The following is a 13,266-nucleotide window of genomic DNA, read 5'->3' on the forward strand; positions in this document are numbered from 1 at the left end:
AGGTCATGACATAAATGTCATGACTTGCGTGTCATGTAGGTCATGACAATGACCCAGCGAGAAAGATTAACACTAAAAAACCACTGAAATGGGTTCGGACGTGGGTACTAAGTCAAGGAAACACTACAGGATGCTGGTAGAAGCCATAGTCATGAGCATCACTCAGAAAAAATGAAAAATGACTCAGCGAAAAAATATTAACAACAAAAATCACTGAAATGAGTTCGGACGTGTGTACAAAGTGAATAAAATACTAAAGGATCAGGGTAGACGTCATAGTCATTAGCATGACTCAGCAAAAATGACAATGACTCAGCGAAAAAAGATTAACGCTCAAAAACCCCTGAAATCGATTCAAGCATGGGTACTAAATGAAGGAAACACAAAAGGATGATAGTAGAATCATAGTCATGAGCATGACTAAGCAAAAAGGGCAATGACTAAGCGAAAAAAGATGAACACTCAAAAACCACTGAAATGGGTTCGGACATGCGCACTAAGTAAAGGCAACACTAAAGGATGATGATAGAAGTCACAAGCATGACTAAGCAAAAATGACAATGACTCAGCGAAAACAGATTGTGAAATGGTTTCGGACGTGGGTACTAAGTGAAGAAAACACTAAAGGATGGTGGTAGAAGACATAGTCATAAGCATGACTCAGCATAAATGACATTGACTCAGGGAAGAATGATTAACACTCAAAAAAATGTCGCAGTTTCACCCGAAAGGCGAAGCATCAATTGCGATAGCAAATTAGTAGAGAGCTATACGGAGTAAGGATAGTAGTTTTATCAGCTGTATAAACTTAGACATGTACCAGCACCAGCAACGCGCACAGCTGTTGTCCACGCCGTCGGCGTTCTGCCCGCGTTCCCACCGAACGCGCGCTGCGTTGGTGACTGTTGCCGGTGCCTCTGGCGGCGGCTCGGGGGTTTTCGACGAGATCAGAACGGGACACTCGTCGAGCAACGTCGGAAGTCTTTACCACCTTCTCGCCTCACAACGTTTTATTGCGATAGCAATTATATGGACACTCCAAAGCAGATTTCTGCATTCGGCGTCGCCGCCGTCGTCGTCGTCGCCGTCGCCATCGCCGTGAGGTTCCGTATGACGTCAATGGCGATGAAATCGTCGCCGTGCTCCGGACGCTGTATGTGCGAGTGAAAGGGCGCGAGGGACGCGCGCTTTGACGGGGAGCGAACGCACGTCGGAGAGCAAACGCGCGTTCTGCGCCGTGCTCCCTGATGGGCTGCAGAATTAAGCGTCTCTTTCCTGCTTTCCATATATAGAGAGCAAACGCAACTTTTTCCGTCGCGCGAAAGGCTGTGGGGGGACGGGAGGGAGGGAGGGGAGGCGACGTTTAGCTGCGGCACCAAATACGTATTTATATAAAAACGCCGCGCGCGTTCGGTGCGAACGCGGGCAAAACGCCGATGGCGTCGACAATAGTTCTGCGCGTTGCTGGTGCTGCTGCATGTCCAAGTTTATACAGCTGATAAAACTACTATCCTTACTCCGTATAGCTCTCTACTAATTTGCTATCACAATTGGTGCTTCGCCTTTCGGGTGAAACTGCAACAAATTTTTTATATAAACAGCTAGACGTCGCCTCCCCTCCTTCCCTCCCATCCCCCCACGGCCTTTCGCGCCAAGGAAGACGTTGCGTTTGCACTCCGCCGTGCATTTGCTCCCCGTGAAAGCCCACGTCTCTCGCGTGCTTTCACGCGCACATACAGCAGACAACGCGTGGCGAAGATTTTATCGCTCTTGGACTCTATACGGAACCTCACAGCAACGGCGACGACGACGCCGACAGCGGAAATCTGTTTGAAGTGTCCATATAATTGCTATCGCAATAAAACCACTCGAATGGGTTCGGACATGCGCACTAAGTAAAGGCAACACTAAAGGATGATGTTAGAAGTCATGGTGATGAGCATGACTCAGCAAAAATGACAGTGACTCATGGAAAAATTATTAACAGTCATAAACCACTGAAATGAGTTCGGACATGGGTACTAAGTGAAGGAAACAGTAAAGGATGATGGTACAATTCATTGTCATGACCATGACTCAGCAAAAATGACAATGACTAAGCGCAAAGAGATTAACACTGAAAAGCCACTGAAATGGGTTCGGACATAAATGATAGGTCATGACATGAATGTGATGGCATGCGTGTCATGTAGGTCATGAGAGAGCCGCCTACGTATTGATGCTCTCACGATCGTTCCGTTAACTTGGTCGGCTCCCCATACTCTGCTTCGCATAACATCGATTCCCACAGGGCCTGGGATCTGCCGGCTTTTTTTATGTTTTATTTGCCAGTCACTTTGAAGCAGCGGCTTCTGATGTTTCTGACTCAGTAATGTCAATCGGTGCGGTCGCTACCTAATTGTTTCTTTTCTGCCTTGCCACTCGCGGGTGTGATCAGTTGCGGTAGATTTGTTCTTTCCGCGCGCAATGTAGGCTTGGAACGTAGCTGTTCTGTACTTTCATTCTGTAACGTGGCAATGCGGAAACAGGTAATCATGTATCGACTACACCTTAGTCTCAGAAACGGTCTATGAACGGGCAGACCGATTGATAATGATGAACATGGAAAAGATTTCCTCGGTAGCGATCATAATATACATTCAACCTTAAAATTAGAGAATCAGAGGGAGGCGTTTTCTACGGCAGTCTGGGAATACAAGGAAATGGTAGACGCTATGCAGCAGAAGACAAGACAGACACGGCAAAAAAATTGTTGAATTGAAAAGAGTAAACCACGTCAGTTGTGGTGCAACGAAATAAAGCAAGCTATTGAAGAGCGTAAGCCGGCGCCTACGAATCATCGAGAAGCCAAAAAGTTGGGATTACACGAAGAGGTGCTCCTTAGATGGAACTAAATCCCAGAAAATAAAGAGGTGGCGAGTGAGCTCGTGCCAGAGAAATTTGAATGCGCAAGTGAACGTTCGGGGCATAACATTCGCAAAGAGACAAAAGCGCACCAGAAAGACTCTGGAACCATGTGAGAGCACTCGGAGCTCCAACTAAAAATTCGCATTTGGCTATAAGGGATTATTACGATAACATCTTCGAAGGAGACAACGCTTTTCGATAGATCAGGGACGTTATTAGAGATAACTACATGCATGAAAGAAAACGTAATTCAGACTCAAACAGATCCAACAACACTAGAAAAGTGTGAGAGATTAAAATTTAGCGCAAACAACATTTACTGAAAAAAGAAGCAGAATGAAATGTCAAAGTACGCAGGAGCCGATGAAATTCCTATATAGATAATCAAACAACAGGGTTCAAAGAGCAAGGCACTGCTGACCAATGCCGTAGAGCAAGTGATCAAAACTAAAAAAAATTCTGGTTGGATGGCGTGAAAGCAAGATGAACCTCATCTAAACAGGCAAAGGTGATAAGGATAAGACGAGCTCGCACAGGACAGTTACAGTAACGTCGGTGAGATATGGAATGGCAATGAAAGCCATAAAATTAGGACGGTCGAAGTATGTGGAGAAAAATAATGTACTGGGGAACTACAAATTGGTTCCGACCAGGCAGACACTTAGAAGATAATATGTTTGTTCTAACCCAGTGCATAGAGATTTCAGTAACTCAGAATAGACCTTTATCGATAGCATTTCCAGATATTAAAGGACCCTACGACAACGTAGACAAGGCATTGTTATGGGATATTCTCAAGCCCGAAGGCATAGATGAAGATTTCGTGGAGCTGCTGAGGGAGATATATTAGGGATAACAGAGAACAAATTGTATGGGAATGCCGAAAATTTAATAAAGTGCTGGGAATTCATCAAAGACTTAATCAAGGATGTCCTTTGTTTGTCTCTATTGTAGCTCACGTTTTATGTTATGGGCACAGAAACACGAATAGAAAACAGGGAATTAAAGTTTGGTTTATCCTACATGCGCAATAGACAAATGGTGCAACATAATGTCCCCAGACTGATTTATGCAGACGGCAATTTGTTATTAGTGGACAATACAAGAGACTTACAGAGACTTGCGAATGTGTGTGGCAGCGCATTGACAAATCTAGGCCTTAAGACTAACACAGAGAAATCAGGAATTATGATCTTTATTGGAGACGAGTAATTACGTGGTGTCAATTCAACACCAAGTAATAGCCATAGTGAAGCAAAATAGGTACCTCGGCGTATACGTAAAGGAAGGAGAGGCTTACTCAAGCACCCACCAAGATCATCTGAAAATAAAGGGGACGCGAAATGGAGGAACAACTAAACCAACAACAATTTGGAGTCACAATGAATATGAGGTGGTGCGAGGAACCTAGAAAAAAAGTAATGATGCCGGCGTTAAAGCTCACAAATGCCATTCTGCTCTTAAAATTGAACATCTTGTCGTGGTTCGAAGCTAACAAAATTCGGTAGGTCGCTTGGCTTTGGGGGCCCACGGTAAAACCACGAATAAAACAGTGCAGGGTGACATGGGTTAGGCCTCTTTTTAAGTCAGAGAAGCACAGAGCAAAATTAGTTTTGAAGAGACACTCAGGAACGTGGATGAAAATTAATGGGCGGCTAAAGTTCACAAATATCTGTACCTGAAAAGCGTGAACACAGAATGAAGGAAGAGGTATAGAAGGTTAGCAATAAAGTACAGGGTAACTTGAAAGCCTAAATAGGCCACCAGGAGTCATCAAAAAGACAGTGCGAGAAACAGAGACAGTGAATTGGATGCAAAGAATGGAAACAACAAAAAAATAAAACATTGGAGATTTACAAGAATGGGAAGAAGAAAATTAGAAGGTAAAGTCAGTGCGATAACACAAATACCTTGCTACTTGAGGCCCGAGCTGGCTGCCTAAGGACAAAAGAGTTTCACGCAAAGACACCTCTGGGAGTTGCCTAAGTATGCGTGAGAACGGTGCCACTTGGCACGGTGGACCAACTGCGGGCATGTGGCCTCATAAGCCTTTCCTCTGCTTTATGCAGGTGCTCGTTCTTGGTTTGACTGGAGCGACGTATCACCGAAACTGTTCTTCTGCCGGACCTACAAGCTGCCAGATTGTGCCTGTTTCTTCCACGTGCTTTCCTAACACGTCAGCAACGATGGATACTCATCAAGAAACCCCTTCCTTCCACGTCACTCCAGCTTCGTTCTCGCGCACTGCAACCCTAGCGCCACCTACACACCATGTGACATCAGTGGGCTGCTGTACAAAAGGACGACCGCAGCTACACGTTTCAGTGGGCACGGCGGACAAACTGCGGGCATGTGGCCTCACAAGCCTTTTCTCTGCTTTATGCAGGTTAGTTACTACTCTGTCTCATTTAAGAGCGATTGCCGCTGTCTTTTGGTCTTGCCGTGCCCCCGGCGTTGTGCTAGTATTGCTTAAGAAATGTGCTTTATGTGTTTACTTTTGCTATGCGGTGACGTCGAGACAAATCCAGGTCCCGATATTGAAAAATTGCTGCAAGAAATACTAGCTGGACAAACCAAGTTGGTTGAAGATATGGCGATGCTTAGAACGCAGCAGAACAATATGGAAAAACTTTTTACTGATTGGGGCCATCGTTTCGCTGTTTTAGAAAAACGTGTCGCTCGTGTAGATGAACTCGAACAAACCGTTAAATCTCTAGAAACCAAAAGTAGTGGAATCGGAAGATAGGAGCAGGCGTTCCAATTTGATAATTTTTGGCCTTCGGGAGGAAGCCGCTGAAACAGAAACCGAGCTTAAGAAAAAAGTTGTGACTGACATATTTTCTCATACACTAAACGTGAATTGCACCTCAATTGGAAGAATCCACCGTTTAGGGAAGACCGGTAAACAAAGACCGGTTATTATGTTCTTTCACGGCTTCAATGAAAAACTTGCAATCTTCAAAAACGCCCATAAGCTAAAAGGGACCAGAATTTCTGTACAAAATGACTATTCCCATGAAACCCTTAGGAAACGTAAACTGCTTTGGGATAGCGCGAAGGCTGAAAAAAAGAATGGCAAAAAAGTTAGTTGGATAGACGCAAAGCTGCGGGTCCACAATGAATACTTTAGATGGGACGATGCCACGAACACCAGGATTAAAATTCATGACTATCGCAGTGCTTCAAAAAAGGACTGACTTCCTCCCCCTCAAGAATTCCGAATTTTAAATATCAATGCACGCAGTGTTATCAACAAGAGTGATCGACTTGACGTGATTATTCTTGCGCATAACCGACATGTTCTCATCACAGAAACATGGCTGCATGACGAAATAGAAGATACGGACGTCTTTCCCTCTAATTACCGTGTTTTCCGTCGTGATAGACCTACTAGAGGTGGCGGTGTTGCTATTTTGGTAAGACAAGGTTTCTCTGCAGTTCTCCTACGTCAAGCTGCTAATCTTGAAACGATCTCTTTAAAAATTTTACGCCGTAATACCTCTGTTTTGCTTTTTGCTGTTTATCGAGCTCCCGATTCCGCTCCGCAGTCTCTCGTTATTCTGTGTGATCACATGCCGTCTTTTGTAAACGACAAAGTTAGATCGCCCCCCCCCCCCCCCTGAGGCCGACCTAACCCCCCCCCCCCCTTTTGTTTACCCTTCTTTCCTTGTGTATTTGAGTACTGCAACTAAAAAGTAAGACGCGCAATCATCTGCACACTATTGGAAAGCTGGCAGAGATCCTGGGTGCGCTACTGTCCCCAGGGTAGTGTTCTTGGACCATTATTATTTAACATATATGTTAGACATTGTAGACACTGTTACTCAACCCATACAAATAAAACTATTTGCTGATGACTGTCTGCTCTTTAATGAAATCACCTGCCAGCAAGATCAAGTTACCCCAAACTCTAACCCTCAAGACATACTAGCTTGGTGTGCGCGCTAGGATATGCAGCTTAACATTCATAAAACAGTAATTATGAAGATCACTAGAAAAATTAATAAATTATCGTCTACCTATAGCCTATCATCAAAACCTCTTACAGAGGTGAATGAATACAAGTACCTCGGTGTTACAATAGCCAGTAACCTTAGTTGGAACTCGCACATCTCTCACCTATGCGACTCAGCTTTTAAAAAGCTTTGCTACCTGAGGCATAAATTAAAACACGCTCCTTCTGAAACCCGTCTTATCGCCTACACCTCTCTTGTCCATCCTAAACTCGAGTACGCCGCTATTGTATGGGATTCCTATACTTAAACTAACATCGATGCGCTTGAAGTGATACAGCGTAAAGCAGTAAGGTTCATCTTTTCGAAATATCGCTCAAGTGATTCCCCAAGTCAGTTAATGGCTGAACACAATATTCAGTCCTTTCAACTAAGAAGAAAAATTCACAGGCTTAAATTTCTCTTTCTTCTGAGTAACCATAAACTATCTCTTTCTCCCGAACCTTATATAACACCCCTCACTGCCCGCCGAACGAGACATCGACACGCTGCCTCATTAACGCCTTATAATGGTAGAACCAACGTCTTTATGTATTCCTGTTTTCCTCGCACAGTAACGGAATGGAACAGCCTACCTTATAGCAAACTTGTCAGCATTGACTCAATAGCGTCTATTACAATCTAAAATTACTGCTTGTTGTTACGGAATATTGTTTCAATTTTGTATCGTTATGCATTATTTATTGATGTACGCGTTGTAATAGTTTTGAATTATATACTCCTCTTTCTCATTACATTCCAGTGCTTCGAAATTGGGCTTATGAAACAGTGTTTCAATTTGTATTTAGCACCCTCTATGTGTTATTTAGGTGCTTCGCTCATCATGCATTCCTACTTTGTATTACATTTTTCCGGAGCTTTTCTACTCCTTCGTCAATCTACCGTATTTTCATTTTTGTATGTACCTTTCCCCTCCTGCCTGGGCCTTCTAAGGCCTGCAGTATTCCTAAATAAATAAATAAATAAATAAATAAATAAATAAATAAATAAATAAATAAATAAATAAATAAATAAATAAATAAATAAATAAATAAATAACACAACTTGCTCATCTCCACACAGCGTGGTGTCATTATCAATGTTATGAAACTTCATCCCACCAGTACAAACGACAGCACTGCGGCGACACTAACTGCTGCGGACTGCGGCGCAAAGTGAATTGACGCAAGCAAACTACTGCAGGTGGCGGCGCCAGGTGAGCTGATGACGTTGCGATCATTAATAAGTTCTTATCGCTCTTTAGCACCTTATCCGTCCACGTCGAATCATTATGAACCACGATCAACCGCACTCCGGCGGCGGCTGTGTATGGCGCGACCACGTGGGCCGTATCTTGAAAGCGATCTGCGATGGGGACAGAGAGCGCCGAGTGCTGATAGCTTCGTGTGCGCTGTGTTCTCGCCGCAAAAATCCTGAGACAACTCATCATATCACTGACGGAATGCGGAGGTATACACCGGTCGGCAGACGAGATAAGGAAGATACATTTAGAATGCTGGTGGGGAAACAAGCAGAAAGGAGATTGCTAGGACCGGGTCTGTTTCAAGCGTAGGTAACTGTACAAAGCAGATATAGAAGTTTTAAGGAAGAGAAAAAAGATTAAGGAGATGCAGGCAAAATGCTGCACTGATAAGCATGTATAGCATTCCTGATTAGCTAAAGCAGAAAAGGTGATCGTTCGTCACCTACCCGTTTCGAAGGGGATGCCAATAAATTATCATCAGAACCATCTCCGCTCGCCCAGTTGTCAGCAGCAGCAGAAGCCGTCGACAAAATGCCACCAGAACGTGGAAGTAATCTGCTTCGAAAACGTGAGTCTGAACGACGCCGCGTGGCCGTCATTTGATACGAAAATCGTGCTGAATAGTATAACCACACCCGAGAAAAGCGACGCGTGGCAGCCATGACAGACGAGAGAGAGTGCGTGTGCGTGTGCGTGTGTGCGCGCGCGCGTGCGTGTGTGTGTGTGTGTACGTGTGTGTGTGTGTGTGTGTGTGTGTGTGTGTGTGTACGTGTGTGTGTGTACGTGTGTGTGTGTACGTGTGTGTGTGTACGTGTGTGTGTGTGTGTGTGTGTGTGTGTGCGTGTGTGTGTGTGTGCGTGTGTGTACGTGTGTGTGTGTACGTGTGTGTGTGTACGTGTGTGTGTGTGTGTGTGTGTGTGTGTGTGTGCGTGTGTGTGTGTGTGTGCGTGTGTGTGCGTGTGTGTGTGTACGTGTGTGTGTGTGTGTGTGTGTGTGTGTGTGTGTACGTGTGTGTGTGTACGTGTGTGTGTGTACGTGTGTGTGTGTACGTGTGTGTGTGTGTGTGTGTGTGTGTGTGTGTGTGGTGCGTGTGCGTGTGCGTGTGTGTGTGTGTGTGTGTGTGTGTGTGTGTGTGTGTGTGTGTGTGTGTGTGTGTTCAGTAATCTACGTGTATGACTAATGAAAGAAACGCAAGTCCCCAACAGTAACATTTGCGTGCACATTCGCCTCATCATGTAAGAAAGCTTCGCTGAACACCAAATCCCACAGAGGCTTGAGTTTCGCTGCAATATTTTTAGTGTTGATGTACGCTGTTTTAAAATCTATGCAATAACAGCATGTTTGCATCCAAACTAGAGCTTCTCAACGTCGGTAAACATTTATTGTGACTTTTGCGTGCAACTAACTTCATTCACGTAGGTTCAGCGGTTGGCTGCACATGGACAATTTCTGCGTTTCGCACGTGTTTCGACGTAGAAATCTGTGTGGGCCACAAACTCCAGCTTGCTCTCAAGGCTATGTGAAATTTTCTCGCATGTTATTCAGAGCGAGAACTGATGTAGTAACTCCTGTTCTCATAGTGGACGACAGTCCAGTTTGTCAAGCGCATTTCGCATCACTTGTCTTTGCACACTGTAAGTCATTGGCGGGCACAAAGCTGTGTATAGCTCTCGTGACGGCTGTGTGTGTCGTGACCAGAAGACACTATTTGTGCAGCTCGAGTTCCAGAGGAGCACGCGCCTACGGGATATCATTGAACGCAACGTTACAACTTGAATGTGAGTTCATTTTACACACCTACGGCTTCACTCCTCTGTTTTGCTATCCCGTTATCCCCGTGTGGGGTAGCCAATGAGGACTGGCCTTGATTAGCATATTTTGCCTTTCTATCCTCTTCAGTCGACAATCAATTTTGTTCAGTGAAAATTGAGCTTCACCACATTTCTTAGCCACTCAAAATCATTAAATAATCAGAATGGTATGCAAAACAAATTAAGAATCTTCAATTGATGGGTTTTTTTCAAGTTTACAAAATGTGGACTCCATCCGAGAACTCCCCGCAGCAACGTTAGATATGAAAACGTCAACGATTTCACGGTTGTACCACGCGCAAAGCGTTTCCAGCAACATGAAAAGTACGCCTCATGTAAAACATTGTAAACAAAACAATGAAAGAATTGAACCCGCTACATGGCCAGCACACTGACAGCAAACACTGAGCCGTCAACTTTCGAAAAGTTTTCACTAAAACACTTTATACTTATGATTCAAACTTACAGCACAGGTCCAATCAGACGTTTTTCAAGATGTTGACGGCCTGGAGTAAGTAACAACATTTTCGTCAGTGCTATTGCTTTTCATGCACCATCTTGGAGTGCACAGTTGTTCATCGGGCACCCGAAAGGGTTATACATAGTATATATGTTCTATTTTCTCGTAGAAGACATACGACGTACCCGCGAGCTTCAGGCCAATGGTGCAAACTCGAGCGGGCGCGAGGCGACGACAACGTCACCGTTGTCGAACTCCTCAAATTACGGCACCGCGGAGTTTAGCGACGAGGTAGAGCTAAACCACGATGACGTCGTTTTCCGCTCGTCTTGGCCAGAAGGCTGCCACCCCGTGGACTCGGCGTCCCCTCCAGCGCCTGAAATTGTCTGCATTTGGTCGTTGGCAAAAGAACGGCACCGTCAGTCAGCGGCAGATATCTAATATGAAACTCTATTTGCATATCCTTGGCAAAAAAAAAAAAACGAGAAGTAGGTTCATGGTAAAACTAGCTCGCACAAAGAACGAAGGACACAGGTAGTGTGCGTGCTTGTTTTACCACGAATAATCACCGACTTGCATAGCTTTCCGTTTTTTTTCTGCAAGAAGTGGGTTATTAGCAATGACAATAAGGGGGTGCTGAACTCTTCGCATTGAATTTTCCCCCACGAAATGCGGCGCCGATGATGTGCCACCTCATAAATTTTACGATATTTTCGTGTGTTGTCGCTACTTTAACCTGGAAGGTTTTTCCAAAGCCGCTACTTGATGTGGAGCGCAGTACAATCACTCTTTATTGATGAAGAATTAATTAGCTAAGAGCAGAGGCTGTGAAGATCTGTGAACCAATGAGACAGCTTATGCGAGAATTTGAAGGTGCGTAACTTCCCCCTTTTGCGTGCTTGATCTTGTTTTGCTCATCCGCTTACGGTAACAATAACCATATTGGTATATCCAAATGTTTTACTGATTTTCTTTCGAATGCTTGGCCGGTTCTGAGGGAGCTTAGACGTGGCAGAATGTAGAAATTTTGGTAAATATTAGCCTAGACAGTCGTGAGTAATACAAACTGTTATAAAAAAATGTCGCAGTTTCGCCCGAAAGGCGAAGCATCAATTGCGATAGCAAATTGGTAGAGAGCTATTCGGAGTAGGGATAGTAGAGTAGTTTTATCGGTCGCATACACTTGGACACATTCGCTTTCTAACTGAATTGACAAGCGTGGGGTCATCGCGCACAAGCAAACATGAATAGATCACACTGAATGACCGCAGACAACGACTGTCAAAACGCTGGCGCGGCCGCTGCAGCGGGCGAAGAATCGTGCCGTCTATCGCTTCCACGGAAACTGAGCGGCGAATGGACAGCGCATAAAGGTCAGAGCCGTGTGGAGACACGGCCGGGCTCGACTGGCGCGCGCGCTTGCTCGCTTCTTAAGAAGCGAGTGCGCGCGCCAGTCGAGCCCGGCCGTGGTGGAGATAAAGAGACGGTGCGGGCGACGGCTACCACAGCCAGTGCAAGTGTATTTGTTGGCAGAGTAGAAGCTGCTCCCCCCGTCCCTCTCGCGCTGACTCCCCGATTTTTTTTTCTTTCGCGTGGGAGATTGCGTTGCCAGTTCTCCTTGCGCTGGGTTGCAAGATAAGCATTTGGTGCCGTAGCACAGCGCCGCCCTGCCTCCCTCCCCCCCCATCCCCCAACGGCCTTTTGGGCGACAATCGCGTTTGCTTTCCGCCGTGCGTTGGCTCTCCATGATAGCGCGCGTCCCCCGCGCACTTTTACTCGTACGGCGCGCGGCGACGATTTTATCGCCCTTGGAATCTATACGGAAACTGACGGCGACGGCGACGACGACGGCGACGCCGACGGCAGAAATCCCGTTGAAGTGTCCATATAATTGCTATCGCAATAAAATGCTGGTTCTCCCGTAATGGAGAGTAGATGTAAACATGAAATGGCTGCCGGCAAAGCAGATTAGTGTCGCGACGCGAGCCTGGAGGCTTCCTGAGCCGAAATTAACCTGTTTTGAACTGAACCTCGTTGCAAGTCTCATCTCGGCCAAACAACCATCCGCGGTACGCTGGTCGCCACCGGCCTCGTCATGCAGCGTGGCGCCATCTCTCTAAGAAGGCGGCGTACAACCCGCGCCGCGGAACTCACGGACCGCTGGCGTTGAAAAGAAAACAGGCAAGCCTGCTTGAGTGCCAAAAGATGACAATCAAGTGTCTGGTGCACTGTATCTGCCTTTTGAACGTCGCTATTGGAAATGACAAATTAAACTTCAGCGTACTAGAAGTTACAGCTTGTGAACAAGCATTAGGACAAGCATCAGACATCATCAGCATCAGCATCAGACATCATCAGACATCATTAGAACAAGCATCAGCTTGTGAACAAGCATTAGGAATAAATCGGAAGCAATATTTTCTAGAACTTGTTTAGGTAGTTACTAGCGTATGTAATGCGGTCCTGTACAAGCGTTGGAAGCCAGAGACCGCATTTTCTTAAGTTTTGACCGGTTGCCCGGATGATCTCGTTTTGCTCTTGCAACGATGCCCGGATGTTCTCGTTTCGTTCTCGCTCCACTGTTGTCTTGACTGCCCGGATAACGGCTCTGGATTTAGCTCAAGGTTTCTTGAAGGTCGCCGACAACGGGACCGAAAAGCCATTTCATGCTTAAAATACCACACCACTTTGCCACAGGGTGTTCCACTGTTTCTTACATTGCGCGAGTATAATTTCACTATATCATGAGTACAAACACTTCATTCCTTAATACTGAAGTATAAATTGTTAATTCCCTTGTATTGACGTTAGGAGAGCGCAATCTCGTTGCCA

The sequence above is a fragment of the Dermacentor silvarum genome, chromosome 2, assembly GCF_013339745.2.
Source record: "Dermacentor silvarum isolate Dsil-2018 chromosome 2, BIME_Dsil_1.4, whole genome shotgun sequence".
In the NCBI taxonomy this organism is placed as follows: Eukaryota; Metazoa; Arthropoda; class Arachnida; order Ixodida; family Ixodidae; genus Dermacentor; species Dermacentor silvarum.